Here is an 18,590-nt window from a genome sequence, read left to right as displayed (position 1 = left end):
CCTCCTTTTCTGAGGGATCTGAAATTTTCACCCCCACAAAAGTTGTATCAAATTGTTGTTCTCGGCCTTCTGGGTGCAATAAAATGAAAATAACATGGACAGGCCCAAGAAAAAAAAACAGTTCATACCCCTATGGTCCCATGGCTCCTAGCTCGCTCGTTTTTGGTCCAATCGAAAAAATGAAACTTACCATACCATATAAGAGTTACTTTGATAAAAATCATGTAGATCAAAAATAATTCACCCCTTTAAAATGGCCCTGGAATTAAATATATATATATATATATATATATATATATAGTTTCTAGATTGTAACAGGTTTTTATAGAGTGGATATACACTGAAAAAAATTGGATGCACTTGGACGCTTTTAAATTTTCAAAATGCCCAAAGTTCTCAAAGTTCTCATCTAAAGTTCTAGCACCGACCATTCCTCTGATATAAGTAAAAGAAATACAGAAAAACTTTAAACATTCTCTGGGCCTGTGAGATTCACGTGCATGGGAAGGTGCAGGATATACACTCATATCTTTGTAACTGCATGTGGTATAAACAAGACATTTTTAATTTTTGCTTAGGAAAATCAGTACCCCACTGTACCCCGACTTAACACTTTCAGGAATTGTACCTAGTTATTATTATTCTAAATATTGTGGGTAAATTATTTGATGCTTAGAAAAGATGAAACTTCACAGAAATTTCAAATAAAAAGAATTTGAATGCATTCTTTAAATCATTTAATGATATCAAATAGCATGAACTGTATAATGGAAAACACTTTTTTTCCATTATGGATTTTTTAATTCCAACAACAAAATGCTGAGTTTGTTTGGAAATACTGTAGAATATAGCCTTACTTCAAAACTGTATCACACTTCATTGTGTTTTATTAAACAAATCAAATGAAATGTGAAGCAAGTCATGGCATTTCGCCAAATGTTTCCTATAGTATCTTTGTAATTATGTTTTAAACTAAACATTCTTTGGATCATTGCCACTAATATATATTTTCTTTCCTTCCTTCTTTCCATCTTTATCCATCATGTAACTTTAAAATAATATATTCCCCATAACTAAATTTACAAATCTGGTTAAGATCTGATGAACAGCCTATATAACAGAAGCTCTGGCAGTAGCACAGAATGCAACTCAAATCATGTATTTATGACAGCATTGTCATTTTAACATTTTATCCTTTTTATCCTAAATCACTCAGAGACTCCACACAATCTAAGTCTTTTTTTATAAATGTTATTCAACAAAGAAAAAAAAATCACTGATTATTTCTATGAGAAGACATTTGTTCAATAATTTATGGAAGGACACACATGTGACAGTGCTTCTCGGTTTCTTGCCAACATGACAAGATGTAATTGATCATTTTCCTATAGCAGCATGGCTCATTGCATTTCATTCATTTCTGAATTAATGAGGGTAATTTGTTTTATTTAGGTTTATTTTCTTCTTTGCAAAGAAGAAACACTGAATTTCACATTTACACACAATGATTGTATTGAAATGTGGCATGGATGTATTTGTATAGCTGAAGTTCTTATTTTAACTTCTTAAGACCGGAATGTCATGAGGACATGGCTTTATCTCCCAACTCCATTGTCTATGTTGTATAACCTTGTATGATATCATTAGGTATAACAAAAAAGGAAGTTTTGCCAAACTTCTCTCTGTTCGAAAACATTCATTAAAAAGAGAAACAGTAGAGTCCAGGAGTCTCAGAAATTTAAAGGACACTAATTAATTTTAAAAACATTAATATTAATATGCTGGATATGTTCTGTATTTTTATGTGCTTGATTTGTAAAATATGTATTGTTGTGTTTTTGTTTGTTTTGTATATATTTGTCTATATGTATACTGTTCTTATTATTGTGTTTGCTCTTAAGGCCTTGTTCACACGGACGTTAAAATCAAGTGTTTTTCAGACTGGTGAGCTCGGATCAAGCGCCTGGGGTTTTCTACACTTAGGAGTCAATGAGAGTGTTCACACGGACTTTGGTGACGTGCATTTATACGGCGTCAAAAAAACGTTGCATGCAGCTTTTACTTGCCATTCAAATCCCAATGAATGCAAAAAAAACGCTTCTAGTGCGTTTTTTTTTCGCCTTAATTTCACGCTTCGGAGGACCGGATATATCCCATGATCCTACATGTTATACATAGGGAAATCAGGGGAAAAAAGCAAAATAGAGAGGTCACCGTATTACGAGAATTTTTAAAATGAGAAGATTAATGTCTAATATAGCAAAAAGGTCCATATTAAACGGAGGCACCTCAAACAAAACGACAAGGGCTTTTATATCCAGTCCCCGACACTGCCTCCACAGGTTAACACACAAACTACAATTAGGGCTGCAGGCTGGCGTAAGACAGAGCCAAACAAATGCCAGTGTAGAAGTCCATCGAGTGCGACTACAAAATGCAACATAAACGTCTAGGACGTTCAGAGCGCGTTTGTTTATCCAACAGTTTAATGCCCGTGTGAACAAGGCCTTACTGTAGCCTGACCAATTGATTGATTTATGCTGACTCATCAATGCATTGAATGGGAACATTTATTTTAAATAGTGTGCATGGTCCGGATGGATGGATGCAAATATCTCTACATCTTGCACCTTTCAATTACAGGAACCTATTAAATGCCTTATAAATAATCATCTCCGTCAGTTTCCCTCTGACACCTAAATCTGCCTTACCTCTAGCTCATATGCGCTACACTGGTGATGAATAGAGGCATCCTAAAGGCACCACTTAATTTTTACAATTTAATTGCTATACCTCATATATTTCAACCAGACACTTTATTTGAAAAATGAGACATGACATAATAAATAACACATAACCTGTAATGTATGTATTTAAGCCTGAGCTGTGTGTGTGAGAAGACCTAAAGGGAAACATTTACTATTTAAATTCATATAATAATAATAATAATAATAATAATAATAATAATAATAATAATAATATCTAATCTAAAGCTAAATCACCTTTTTATGCCTTGATTAAAATGATTATAGAAACAAAAGATTTAATCAGAGATCAACATTTCCAATCAAGATGAGAGGCTCACACTGATCCTGCTGAAGTTCAATCAGATAGAAAGATAAGAATTTTTAACCTGAATAATTTCTAGTGTTGCTATCTTTTTAAGTTTCCAATCTGATAAATCTGTTCAAACAACAAGACAGAAGACTCTGCAGTTATTTGAAAGAGGTTTGTCCTGAACATTTTCACACTGTGAGCTAAAGAGCTAAACTGCTAGTCAGACACAGACTCAGTGTGAACCTGAGAAAGATATCAACGCTTAGATATATTTTTCAGTTTTGCATTTTTACTATCGTTTGCTGTTTTGATTGCTGCCCAAGCAACTCTATTTATAATCTGCTAGCCAAAGTGTGATCAATGCACATCTAGCAGTAAATGTATTTCGCAGGGCTTGGATGCATTTCAAGTTGGCGTCTCTGTTGCTGTTGAGAGGGTGGTAACCTTTATACTGTACATGATGTCTGATAATCACATACTGTAGAGGGAAAAGATTACCTTGATACTATAGCATGAACATTGGACGTGGAGGTGCTTGGCGACTTTCCATTACAGTATCAAACTAAACATTTTTTTTTTCTTGAAGATTATACTTGTCTAACTTCCATATTCATATCTTTACAAAATAAATGATATGGCTTAATATTATTATGGATGTACAAAGGGGATCTCCATGACTAATATCTCCATGACTATGAGTGTCATATTGCTTTTATAAAACAGTTCTACTACCAACAAAATATGTGTGAAGACCTCAGACTGCGTATTTTAATTTCTGTTTCTTTAATGTCACAAAAATAGTTTTTTTATTACTTTTCAATACCTCCCTCTGACCCTGAGCCAGTTACATACTTCATGAGAAGAAAGTTCTATACTTCATGAGAAAGAAGTTCCTATTTCTTAAATTACCATGCAAGAAAAGACATATCCTATGGTTGTGGCAAAAATGTTACTCTGGTTTAGCAAACTTGGATTAAGAACACAATAGTGGTAACCCATTATCTTCGAGGAAGAAATGTGGTCAGAAAAACAACCTACAGTAAATCATTGTGATCGGAAATCACTAAAAAACTGCAAATCAAATTGGGGGAAAAAAAACAGAAGATCTCATGGCTATTTATAATAATGAAATTAAAAGCATTTTTACATGCACGGTGTAAAGAAAACTCAAGGGATTGGGATTTAACAGCTGTATAGCCTTACGTAAGAAAATCGGTAAAGCTATTCTGGCGGGGGGGGGGGGAGTTTTGATTTTCTAAGGGGCTTAAAGAATGGACTGTGGAGCATTGGAAAAAGGTCATGTGGTCTGAGGAGTCAAGATTTTCCCAGTTCCAGAGTGATGGGTGAATCAGGGTACGAAGAGAGAAAGATGACGTGATGCACCCATCATGTCCAGTGCCAACCATACAAGCCTAGTAGCAGTTGACCACCTGAATATAATGACCAGGTTTTCCATCAATAGATTTTTTTTTTCTTTTTTTGATAGCATGGGCATATTCCAAGATGACAGTGCCAGAATACATCACGCTCAAATTGTGAATGAGTGGTTCAGGGAGCATAAAACATCATTTTCACACATGGATTAGCCACCACAGTGTCCAGACCTTAACACCATTAAGAATCTTTGGGATGTGCCGGAGAAAGCTTTACGCAGTGGTCCAACTCTCCCATCCTCAGTACAAGGTCTTGCTAAGAAATTAATGCAGAAATAATTGTGATCTTGCATAAGCTTTTTTTATCTGTATCTCAAACACAAATAATGTTCAAGCAAGATAAAATCAACTTTCTCCCCCAAGTTTGTATCTGATTACAAACATGTAGAAACATTAAATGTTGATCAAAGCCTGACATTCACTGTATAAGTAAATCAAATGTAGCTAGCAAAGGTTTAGGCAGACTGACTGGTTATAGACCTAGTTTGTTGAACGGCTCTTTACCCAATATGACATTTTCGGGGAAAACCAGACAAGGCAATGTTCAAAAGAAAATGAACATACTTCCATATCATTTTGGTAAAATATATTTCTGGTTTCTTAAAACCAGAAAACAAAACACATGTTATGTTGTATGTCATGTTATATGTTTTATATGTTTTGTCATGTTTTGTTATGTTATACATTATATGTTATATGTTATGTGTACAAAAATGCAAGTTTTTCCAAAGTTAAGTTTTTCATCTGGTGTCAAATTCAAATATGCCAAAAAGAACTGGATCATTCCAAGCTTGCGTAAGTTTTTACATTTAATGGAAGGTTAGAAATAAATCAATCTGATGAAAACTAGGAAAAGAAAAAGGTGACATAAAACAGTAAAGTAATCATGTGTAGAAATTATTGGGCGAGAATTATTAACAGGTGCTCATGGTTGCTGAATGATCTCCAGGCTTTCTCAGGGACAGCGAGGCAGCTCGCACACTCAGATCAATTCCACACACACACACACACAGAGAGAGAGAGAGAGAGAGAGAGAGAGAGATCCCAATGTAGGTAGGAAGTGGTGTAGTTAATCAACTGGAAGAGACTGATTGTAAAGCTGGGTCTTTTTGACAGGGGCCTGGGAAGCAGGCGGGTGTCTTATGGCTCTAAAGGTAACCTGGCAAACAACATGGAGGACAAACAGTGGAAGAAAGGCAGAACTTCAGATATACCGTGGTTTCAGAAAGTTTTCAGAATGTTTACATTTTTGCCAAAATTTATGTTTTAATACAACACAGAAGTGACTACAGGTGAAGTCTTTTATCCCAGCCATAAACCTAATTCATGGACTTGCTCTCTATCCAATTTGACAAACCTTGAAAGAATCTGCAGGGAGGGATGGGAGAAATCCAATCCAAATCTAATCCACCATGCTTATAGCATCAGAGATTTTATTAAAGCCATTACAGCAGGCAAACAATAGATCTCAGCAATGCTCTAAGACATTAGGCAGACAAATAGTCAGGAGATCAGCAATTAGGCATAAACTAAATCCGTAAACCTCTTGTTGAGACAATGCTGGAGCAGGACATTTTGCAAGATGTGGCAGCCAGACTGGATTATTTAAATGGAGAAGTCTGATCACTCAGTAGACCGGTGTCTGTGAACAAGTGACTATGGACAGAGATAGGACACTGACTAGACATCCTGGGCAGAGAACCATTGCAGTCATAGTCTATAACTTCTGGATTTGCAGACTTTTCAGCGATTTGCAAAGTTCTTTGAACAGAACAGTCCTTGGAGAGTGCTGTTCTCCTCTGATAAGACTCCATCATCTTATATACTATGTCCTCATAAGCTGGCGTGTAATATACATTTTGTATCATGAACAAAGGAGATATAGACACCATATTTTAAATGTTAAATATGTTAAGCTAAATAGGAAGAGCAAAACTTTCTAAAACACTTACCAAACACGCATCTGGTCAAATCTTATGGTTTAGTAAGAAATAAACAGGGTTTAATCTCCAGGTTTATTTGGTGGTTATTTTTATCTGAGGACAACCTGCAGGTCAACAAGGGCAGAGATGGGATTGGCTGGTTTGATATTTCTTTCCAGGTTGATGTGCATTTCCATTGTATATTTCCCATGAGACATCTTCACACAGATCACTGGTGCTTCTTCAGATTTCTAGGATTTTCCATATGGACTTCCTTTTTCAATTTATGCCCTAAGTTAAAAAAAAAAAAAAAGCCAGAATCAAACAGAATCAAAGTCAGTGAGAAAGCCTGCAATTGCAAAACACTGACCTTGTGCTTGTAGTCATTTCTGTGGTGATTTGGATGAAAGTTGAAGTCATTATTTTCAGTGATGGGCCACACTGCGGGTAACATCTAGAGTGTCCTGTAGAGTTGTTGTCACATCCATTAAGTGAGAAAAAATGATATAGTTTGTAGAACAGTCAATTTTCAAATCTCTCAAGCATTTTAAAATATGGCAATAGATGAACATGTATAAGGAGGGTTCAAGTCAATCCCGGACTTGTGATAAAATTTCTCATGAAAGAAGATGTAAAACCAATTGACCTTTACAGAAGGCTTCAAGCACAGTACAGTACAGTTATGACCACAGTAAATCATTTAAATGGCTCAAATGCTTTAAAGAAGGACATACAGTATGTCTGTAAATGATAAACCCAGGCAAGGTGGCTCTGAGCTCACTTAATAATGCAGAATAATGCAGAATCTCATAACTGCCCACTGCACCACTTGCACATTACAAGATTTCAGATGGGAACTATTGCCACATCATACATATAATCCTGACCTCATTCGCAGTCATTTTTCAGCTTTCGGCCATTAATGGAGTTTGAAGCAGGCAGTCTGATCATGGCCCCAGCAAGAGAGGGAACTTTTTGCCTTGACTGTATCCTAGCACTAGGGAATCACTGATCACTGGGATTAGTGCATTAGTGTAGCAGGGGATTATTTAGGCAAATAAAGGGAAAAAATTGCCTGGTGCTTCAGTGGTTCTTTTCTGATTTCGAAATAATAGTCTTAATAAGATGTTCTATAATATGACAGCTACCAACTACCAACTGGGGACCTATTTGCCCTTTTCTGCATACATACTGTAAATGCATATATGCCCACAATTGGCTGAAGAGATTATGCACAATTAATTGTGCTCTCTTGATTCTCGTTTCTAGATGGCCATAGCATGGTAAAAATTTAAATGCATGCAGAATAATATAGTAACCTTTGGTGTCTCCTAAACTTTGCTACATAGAGAAACAACTTTCCCATTGAGTTATTCTCTCGGAAGCAGGCATCATGCAATATTAATTAGTTCCCTTTCAAAGGCTACACTCGATGCTGCGTGAAAACGCTATGGGAACATCTCGTCCTGTTGCCGGTTGTGAAGCATGTGTGTACCAAACACGCCAAATTTTTGGCTTTTATAACCTCGGTCAGGTGACGTCATCTGATAGGACGCACCTGCAGGTTATAAATAGGAGTGAACCGGAAACATTCCTCAGATTCTTGTCTTCACCTTGTCTAGTTGTGAGCGTGTTGTGTCTAACCAGCAAAAATAAGTGTTTAACTCACCGATAATGGCAGAGTTTAAACGAGATGTCCCTCCGTGTGTATAATCCATATCGGAGGGCGATCTCTACACTTTACTGCTTCGATTAAGTGCTACGCGCGCGCCTCGCATTCCTTGAGAATCTTCGAGCCGCCGCGCATTCCTGGGGCTTAAACTCGTGCATCCGGCAGAGCAGTGAGAGACGGATTTAAAACTCCTTTCTTTCGCGTTCTCATCGGATCGGGAAATCCCTCTGTCCGCTCGCAAGCGCGCGCCGCGCTTCTTGTGAATGGGCAAGGATAAACATCCTCTCTTGCTTCCGCGGAGATGATAATAGGCTCTAAGCACTTAAAAATAATAATTAAAAAAAAAAAAACATAGACGGCAGGTTCTGTCGGGTGGCCGGGGGGCGGAGCCTCAACGACGCTCTCTCCCCTTTTCTTAGCAATCTCCATATAAGTTAACCCTTTCATGGAGTAAGCTGTATTCATCCCGTGTTTTCCTGCCATCAACTTATTTATTTATTTAAATATAATTGAGGTAGAAACGCGGAGTTATATGATGACACCCAGATAGAAGAGACGCTTCCAGGCTATCTCTCTTCTGGGACATCATCCTTCCTGAAAAGCTATTATTTCCTTTCAAGCTGTGTAGACTTTTATCTTCCCTGGAGGGAAAAGCTTTTCAGGCAGCAGGTCAGGTTGGCGCATTGCACACCATGGCGGTTTTGCACGCCTACCAGGCTGACCTGCTGAGAGACTTGAGTACTGGCGGGGCTCTGCAAGGTAAGGCGTATTGGATTTACGCCGGGCCACAGACTTGTCTCTTCGTGCAACAAAGCAGACGGCTCGTGCTATCGGCCGTTTTATGGCTGCTATGGTCTCCGCGGAGAGGCACTTGTGGTTGAATCTCAGGGGCATTAAGGAGAAGGATCGTGTATTCCTCCTCGATGCCCCATCTCGCCTCCCGGCCTACTTGGCGATGTCGTTAACTCGGTCGCCACTAGGTTCATGAGGCGAAGTTTGTATAACAAGCCTTCGGGAAATTCCTTCCCCGCCTTGCTCAAGAGTCGGGACTGTCGGCCACCCAGTCTCGACCGGGTCTGACTGTTGCGAGGCATGAAACACACAAGGAGAGTGTTTTTGAGCTGGGCACCCCGTCGCAAGATTGGGGTGCGTCACGCAATCCGCCTCAAAAGAGGTCAGACTATATTGTCTTCACAAAGAAGCCCTGAGGTTCATGTGCCCAGGACCGTGGGGGGTGGCCCCCCATTGGGGAGAGGCACGCAGAATTCCTTTTAAAGAATAAAGTGTTCTCCCTGGCACCCCCAGGAGGTTGGTGTTCTTGCTCCGCCACCACTGGTGTTTCGGGCAACTCCAGTCTCCAATAAAATGTTAGTTCTTCGGGTTTTTCCTGCCGTGTTTCAGGATGCCGAACATCTAACATCCCCCCCCCCCCCCCCGTTTAACCAAGCCGCTGAGCTTTGCCCCTTTCTGAGAAACTGGCAGCGTGGAAGCTACTGCCAAGTATATCTCCTTGGGCACTAAGCACTGTACAGAGAAACTACAGGATTCAGTTCTCACATCACCCTCCGCGTTTCAATGGCGTGGTCTCCACTTCCATGAAACCGGAAAGTGCAAGAGGAACGGGGGGCTGCGTCCAATTTTTTAGATTTTGCGGGCTTTACCGCTATCTAAAAATAAATCAATGGAAATATTGCCACAACACAGGAGGTTCCTGAGGTTCGCTTTCGGGGGCGAAGCTTACCAGTATCGGGTCCTTCCATTTGGTCTAGCTTTTCACCCGCACATACACAAAATACATGGATGTATTTCTGGCTCTTACGACTCCAGAGCATCCGTATTGAATTACATGACTGGCCGGCCCAGTCTCAGTAGCTAGCGCTTCGACATCAGCATGTCGTTCTAGCTAATCTTTGTTTCCTAGGATTGAGATCCAATGCCATGAAAGCATGCTCTTTCCTGTTTTTAGGACAACATTTTTGGGTGTCACATGGAATTTGAGCGTAAGCGGGCACAGCTGTCTCCCGCTCGTGTCGAATCCATTCTCAACACCATCAAGGAAATCAAGCTAGACCAGAAAGTGACCATCACTTTCAGAGATCTTAGCTCTCATGGCAGCTGTATCCACGGTGACACCTTTGGACCTTCTGCACATGAGAGCATTTCAGTTGTGGCTAAGAACCAGGGGATTTTACTCTAGGGCCAATCCCCAATAAGGGCTACGCGCCAGGTGGTTCGTACCCTTCCTATGTGGTTCAGACCCCGGTTTCTGACTCTGGGTCCCACTCTAAGTTCGCCTTGTCGTCGCAGATGCTAACGACAGACGCTTCCCTCATGGGCTGGGGTGCGGTCTTAAATGACCGTCCAGCCCAAGGGAGCTGGAGAGGCCATCTTTTTGCGCGGCACTCAATTGCCTCAAAATCATGGCTCTATTTCAGGCCCTAAAGCACTTCCTCCAGCAGTTGAGACTACCATGTCCTAGTGCGGGTGGACAACACTATGGCAGTCTCGTATATTAATCGCCAGGGCGGACTCTGCTCGCGCCGCTAAATAGCTAGCGCACCAGATTCCTGTCCCTCAGGGCGATTTACATTCTTGGAAAATTTCATGTAGCGTAGGTGGACCTCTTTGCCTCGCAAGATCAGCAAATGTCCCCTTTACTACTCTCTGACTCTAAGTCAAGCTGGTCTTCCAGCCAGCGTAATTAAGACTATTCTAAGTGGTGTTACCTCTCTAAGAGGATCGAACAACTATTGCCCTCTCCTATGAGGCGCGTGGGCTCACTTCGCCTCTAGGAATCAGGGCTCATTCAACCAGGGGAATCGCCTCATCAATTGCATTAGCAAGAGGTATTCCCTTGCAGCAAGTATGTGACACGGAGGGTTGGTCCTCTCCACACACATTTGCCAACATGCATCCTATTGTTTTGAAGCCTTCTGTCCTCCGCCTTTACAGCTTCGGAGCAGGAGAGACTTCACTTACTGTGTCCAGTACGTGCTCTTCAGATTTACGTCCACCGCATTAGCCAGTGGCGTAAGTCAGAGCAGTTTTTACATGTTTTGAAGCCGCAAGCTACGTGAGAGATGCTATTGCCCTCTCCTATGAGGCGCGTGGGTTCACTTCGCCTCTAGGAATCAGGGTTCATTCAACCAGGGGAATCGCCTCATTAATTGCACTAGCAAGAGGTATTCCTTTGCAGCAAGTCTGTAATGCGGAGAGTTGGTCCTCTCCGCACACATTTGCCAATATGCATCCTATTGTTTTGAAGCCTTCTGTCCTCCGCCTTTACAGCTTCGGAGCAGGAGAGACTTCACTTACTGTGTCCAGTACGTGCTCTTCAGATTTACGTCCACCGCATTAGCCAGTGGCGTAAGTCAGAGCAGTTTTTACATGTTTTGAAGCCGCAAGCTACATGAGAGATGCTATTGCCCTCTCCTATGAGGCGCGTGGGTTCACTTCGCCTCTAGGAATCAGGGTTCATTCAACCAGGGGAATCGCCTCATTAATTGCACTAGCAAGAGGTATTCCTTTGCAGCAAGTCTGTAATGCGGAGGGTTGGTCCTCTCCGCACACATTTGCCAATATGCATCCTATTGTTTTGAAGCCTTCTGTCCTCCGCCTTTACAGCTTCGGAGCAGGAGAGACTTTACTTACTGTGTCCAGTACGTGCTCTTCAGATTTACGTCCACCGCATTAGCCAGTGGCGTAAGTCAGAGCAGTTTTTACATGTTTTGAAGCCGCAAGCTACATGAGAGATGCTATTGCCCTCTCCTATGAGGTGCGTGGGTTCACTTCGCCTCTAGGAATCAGGGTTCATTCAACCAGGGGAATCGCCTCATTAATTGCACTAGCAAGAGGTATTCCTTTGCAGCAAGTCTGTAATGCGGAGGGTTGGTCCTCTCCGCACACATTTGCCAATATGCATCCTATTGGTTTGAAGCCTTCTGTCCTCCGCCTTTACAGCTTCGGAGCAGGAGAGACTTCACTTACTGTGCCCAGTACGTGCTCTTCAGATTTATGTCCACCGCATTAGCCAGTGGCGTAAGTCAGAGCAGCTTTTACATGTTTTGAAGCCGCAAGCGGCGTGAGAGATGCTATTGCCCTCTCCTATGAGGCGCGTGGGCTCACTTCGCCTCTAGGAATCAGGGTTCATTCAACCAGGGGAATCGCCTCATCAATTGCACTAGCAAGAGGTATTCCCTTGCAGCAAGACTTCACTTACTTTGTCCAGTACGTGCTCTTTAGATTTACGTCCACCGCATCAGCTAGTGGCGTAAGTCAAAGCAGCTTTTACATGGTCTGGGGCCGCAACGGGGGGTGGCCCCCACTACACTGGGCTTATTGCCCTCTCCTATGAGGCGCGTGGGCTCACTTCGCCTCTAGGAATCAGGGCTCATTCAACCAGGGGTATCACCTCATCTATTGCACTAGCAAGAGGTATTCCCCTGCAGCAAGTGTGTGACACGGAGGGTTGTCCTCTCCGCACACATTAATTACATTTATAGTTTGGATGTTCATGCTACTCCGGGCTCACGGGTCCTCGAGTCAGCTACCCAGACATAGTTCTGAGACCTTCTCGGCCTTGTGCGCACACGCTACACAACCTTGGAGTCCAGACACTCGCAGTGCGGCGGCGTTGGCACTCTCGTTCCCATAGCGTTTTCACGCAGCATCGAGTGTAGCCTTTGAAAGGGAACGTCTCGGGTTACTTTGCTGTAACCCTGTTCCCTGAAAAGGCGGGAACGATATGCTGCGTCCCAATGCCGCACTGCCTATGTGACCGGACGTCCGTTCAGACAAATCAATCTGAGGAATGTTTCCGGTTCACTCCTATTTATAACCTGCAGGTGCGTCCTATCAGATGACGTCACCTGACCGAGGTTATAAAAGCCAAAAATTTGGCGTGTTTGGTACACACATGCTTCACAACCGGCAACATGACAAGATGTTCCCATAGCGTTTTCACGCAGCATCTCGTTCCCGCCTTTTCAGGGAACAGGGTTACAGCAAAGTAACCCGAGACGGTTTTCCAATAATTTTGAAACAAAAAGGGCAAAATAAAAAATATTAATGCTTCTGTATGTTTAATCATGGTGTTGTGTTATTGTACGCAGCATTATTTTTATAACAGTGCAAATAAGAGTCTCTATATTTTTGTCTTAATCACCTGGCAGAGGTAATGTCCATCCTGTTTTTCAGGAAATTTCAACTGTATAAAATTATTGCTATATTGCTATAATTCCCAAGGGTATATATTTGTTCGATAGAGTTTTTTTTTTTTCCATGAGCGAATACCTAGGAGGACTCATTTTAAATAAACTAAAAAAAGATAGGAAAAGAAAAGAAAAACATGTAATTTCTATATATTTATTCATTACTCCTTTTATAATAAAGGCTGTCAAGACTTGTCACAGTGGAGTTTAAACTGAAGCACAATTTGATGACTAATCAGCCTTGAACACAGTGTACAGAGTGGTACTGTACATCGTGGGTAGATCCTCTAAAGACAAACTTCATTCAAGATGCTAAAAATGCAATAATTAATTATATCTGTAAGCTAAATTAATAAATGTGGATTAAAACCTTGATCTTTGACTGAGAATAATCAGTTGTCCAAAGAGAACAAAAACATACTGTTTTTTGTGAAAGTCCTGCTACTTTTGCAACAATTCACCTAAGTAAAAGAAGTAGCATGAAATTAATCAATTAAGAGGGAATAAATCAACTACTGAGAAACAGAATAAGTAATTACTTTAGAAATGACTTTTCACAAGTCTATGCAAGATTTTGACACACATAGCCTAAATGTTTTGTTTTCTCTTCTGGTCTTACATTAATTAAAGTGTGCTTTTGTGGGCTATGTCAATGTAAGCAACACATTTATATCAACAATATATATAGCTACAACCTTGCTAACTTAGCCAAATGCTGTTGGGGGTTTCATTAGCTTGCTAGGTGCATTAGGTACCTAAAGCTAGCTGGCTCATTATAATTCACACATGCTTGCAGCTACATAGAAAGTTCTGGAAGAAATGCCCTTTGAACATTATTCTGAGCATTCCCTATCAATAAGGAATAACTAGCAAACATGTTAATAAAGAGCTTTTATACTTTATATCAAATATATCATCTGGCTAGCTAAACAACCCACTCAGATTATTAATGGTGTATCTCCACCTGTTTCCACATGTTCTTTTGGATGTTTAGCTGTGAGGTGCAGGTATCTCCACAGGTTTTGGCTGGCATCATTTGCATTTTATTATCACACTGTTTCTTTTAAAGCTTTTCAAACTAAGGATACCTGACAAATTCTGGTACACTCATCTGTCTCAATGATCTTAGGTCTTCTGCTGCTGCTGAATACGTTTTTGGTGCCTGAGGTGTAGACTTTCATCAGCTTATTGTTGAAACTCTGAATCTGTCAAAGTTTCCATCTTTGCACATTGTCGTTTAATTGGCAAAAAAAAGTGTAAATTATTTTTAATAATATGAGGGGTTTTCAAGTCGATCTGAAACTTTTGATTGTGCAGAATAACAGACACAGTTATGACAGTAAAAACTACCTTTATTTTTCCATATCATAATATATAATATATAATTATTCAAGTCTACTGAATATGCTGCTAAAACGCAGGAGCATGTGGAAATGGCTTGGTGTGAGGTCAGAAGAGCATGGGGGATGTGGCAGTAACTGAGCTAAATTCCTGTAATTTGCAACTTGTGTGATGGGCAGTTTGAGGTCTATAAGGTTTTTTCATTTAAGTAAAGAGCCATTAAAAGAGTTCCAAGGAGGCCAGCATTTCAGACATGAAGCAGGCAGTCCGATCATGGCTTCAGTATACTTACTGTAGAAAACTTTTTTGATGGAATCCAAGCATTAATGAAATGCTGGGATAAGTGCATTAGAGCAGCAGGGGATTATATAGAGAATTAAAGAAAGTTTTACTTTCATACCTGTGCCCTGTATGTACTCAAGTACTGTACTAAATATCTAGTGTAAAATGTTACTTGTTACTTTACACACATAAGAATAATATAGCTCTACTAGTGAAAGCAAAAAATGTCATATTTCTGCAGGAAGAAAATCTGGTAATGACGACTTCATTGTCGTCTAGCTGACTGGAAGGTCAGATTTTTACTCAATTCATAAGTTTTGACTCAGAACCTGACATCAGACAAGTGTTTTTCTTTATGTGATCGTAACAGGGGAAAAACACTGGGGAGCTATTTTGCTTCTATCTCTGAACCTGTCAAAGTTTCCATCTTTGTTGTCAAGAATGTTGTTTCAGCATGAGATGAGAGTGCAGTCTTGGTAAAGAGTTTCTTTCATAACATTTTCTTCACTTTTTTCATGACGATAGAAGGTCAGGAGTTGTGAGGACATGTGGATGTACTCATGGCATAGTTAAATAGTCTGTCCAGCTTCTTGATAAGGGCATTGAGATAATTTATCTGATGATGTCTGCTAAAAATGGTAGCATGTACTGAAATTTGCATTGGTGATCGTGGGCCATTTGTAGCTGCATGGATTAAAATGTAGCATGGAACAAGCATACCTGATTAATTGTCTGTCAAACCGCAAACGTAGAAGGAGGAGGAGCTGACTGAAAACTTTTAATATGTGCTCATTAAACAGCTGTGTTAGTTTGGTCTTCAGTAGTTTAACTTTAAAAGGACATTCTTAGAAGCAGGGAATTTAATTAGCCTGAAATATATTTTCTCCTGGTACACTTGACAAGCAGGTGGATACTGAGCTTAATCCTGTTGCTGTCCATGTTTGTGATTCTGCTTAGCCTCTCAGTGTGATGAAAGACATGGTTCTCTATTTTAACCAAATAAATGAAAACCTGTCAAGCTTTGCCATTTTTTTTACTCCCAGCAAAGACAGAGATCTTTGAGTAGGTGTCATTTGTCCTAAGGCAAAAATCAATGAGTATTCTTTAAAAGTCACAGGCAGATGGAAATGGCGCATGGCCAATTGAGCTTGATAGGAAAGATTTTGCAGTTACTGTCTAGGCTCGAGTCAGAGGCTGTCTGACAGAGCCCTGAGTGACAGCGTGACCTTCAAACACTACTGTAGTAATGTTTAAAGTTCTGCATCTCTGTCAGAGTAAGATGAGAGGGGGACTGTGAGAGCTGTCTGACAAAACTAATATATTTGATGCATATTTTTCAAGGCATTATCAGTAAACTTGGGGTCAGGCTCATTAAATCTCTCCTCCACTCTGCACGCTTGAATCACTTCTACTCCAAGCAGATGCAGACATAACTCTCGCAGCACTGTTATCAGTCGGGGATAATCTGTCAAGGGTCTCATTCCCATAAGGATATAACATTCAATTCTCACTAGAAGCTTTAGAGCAATGATCAAGCATATGAAAGGACATGCTCTCAGTTGATAAAATGTTTTCAGGGCATAAAAGGAGATTGTTTTCAGACTGAGTGAAATTTTCGACTTTGATTAAAACTCAATCTCTCTCTGTGTTAAAGTTATTTACTTACTTTATGTTAAAACGCCTCCATTTTTTGCTGACGGAGAAGGCGAGTGGGCAGTGTGTATTTGCTGTATAAATATTAGACTGTATTTGTTTCTCTGTGCCAAAGTTGTATTTTAAGCAGTCCTTGAGGAGGGGATTTTAAAAATGGAAAAACATGGAGCTTCTTAATCAGAATGTTTAGAGTTTCTAAACACACTTCTTATGCTTATGTAATCATTAAGGATAAATGCTGTCTCATGCTTCCTGGCTGGATGAGCCCAACCTTAACCAGGTGTTAACCTCAGAGTCACCAAGCCTATTTTTTTCTTCTATTCTTCTCTCTCTGGCACCCAGTTCAACTACAGGAGCACTACCCTTGGTGTGTACCAGAATTCTTTTTAAAACATTATCATGTGGCTGCCCTTTCTCAGTAGCCTTCAGAGGTTTAAACAGTCCCAGCAACTTCAGTACCAAAGTTCCAAACCTCCTCAAGGTAATCAATTATTGCTGGACCACAGACTCATACCACGAGGTTCTAGTTGTTGGCAAAAGATCTTAAAAAGACTTAACATCTCTGTAAAGTGTAAAGCAAGGCAGCAATCCTACCCGTAATTCTGGTTGGATGAGTAACAGCCACCATGGTCCAATTAATAACATGTACTGACTCAACATGCACCAAATGGACTTGCATTGAGGATATCCTTTCTTAAAGCACGTCAATGTCAAAAGTCTCTTCCACTGTACTGTAACGCTGTCGACTTAAAGTAGCTACTATCTTTACTCACAGAATATGAACCAGGCTAAATGAACTTCTGTCCTCTTGTCCTAATTAAATCTTTAGCAGGATTGAGTTTATAGTAGTAGTGCTTTTGGTGTAGTGCAAGTAAACAACTCTATCTCAGGAGAAGTGATTACAGGCACTTTCAAACAAGAAAAGTACTCAGATGAGACTTGGACGATTGTGGTTTGGGATGTTTTGGTCTTGTGACAGACAAGCAGCTTGAAAGGTTTCAAGGACTCTTGAAGAAATTTTTGGGAAGCCATCACACTAAGCCATGTTCCCACTTTCTCCTTAAAAGATTGGATGAATACAGTAAGAACTTAAATTAAGTATCAATACTGGATCCAGTTCTTCACACCATTACTTTGTAATGAAAAGCAATGTGCATGTTGCGTTTTTTTTTTTTTTTTAACCAACCAGCCAGATGCAATGACAACAAAGTAAGTGCATGATAAGCACCTGGTAAGCACGTGTTGCAATCTGATCAGATATAATAAAAACTTAGCAGAAGACCTATTATATATTATAGAAAGCAAAAAAAAATAAAACTGATCAGCTTTCCTACCGTGTGGTAGGAGTGAATTATTCATTACATGTTTTTAAAAAAATAATTACGGAGGATTACAGAGATATGGAATGCTAAGTTAAAAGTTAAACTCTTGTATTTTAAGTTCGTATTGTTTAAATACTTGGTTGTTAGGTGAGAAAACTATAGGTATAAGGAATGAGCTACATTTAATTACTCTTTAAACTCTTTAAGGTTTAAAATGTTTTAAAAAAAAATTTTAACGATTTTATAAAATTGTGATATTTATAGAATCGAAATGTTAATCAAATCAGCACCTAGGTATTGTGATAATATCATATCAGGAGGTGATTGCTGATTGCCAGCCCTATTCTTTATATAATTATTTATTAGTTAACCTCGAGATATACAGACATTTAATACATGTCATTAACTATTTTATCAAGGGATATATAAAATACTAATATGTATACATTTTATACAGTTAACCCTAGCATAGTTTGTTCTGGAATAGTGCTTGTAATCCAAGGCACTTATTTATCAAAGCATATAATACCCAAGAATATCCATATAAAAATTATTAATACAAAATATAAAGTAAAAATTATACAAATTAACCTGCACTTCACCTTTAAAAAGAACTGTGGGGGATAGGAGGAGGAGGAGGGTGTACACATGCACGAATGTTGACTATGCGAGTGATGTACGCTCACTGAGACAGAGCA

Source organism: Clarias gariepinus, chromosome 11 (assembly GCF_024256425.1).
Source record: "Clarias gariepinus isolate MV-2021 ecotype Netherlands chromosome 11, CGAR_prim_01v2, whole genome shotgun sequence".
NCBI classification, from domain to species: domain Eukaryota; kingdom Metazoa; phylum Chordata; class Actinopteri; order Siluriformes; family Clariidae; genus Clarias; species Clarias gariepinus.
This window is presented reverse-complemented; position numbering follows the sequence as displayed.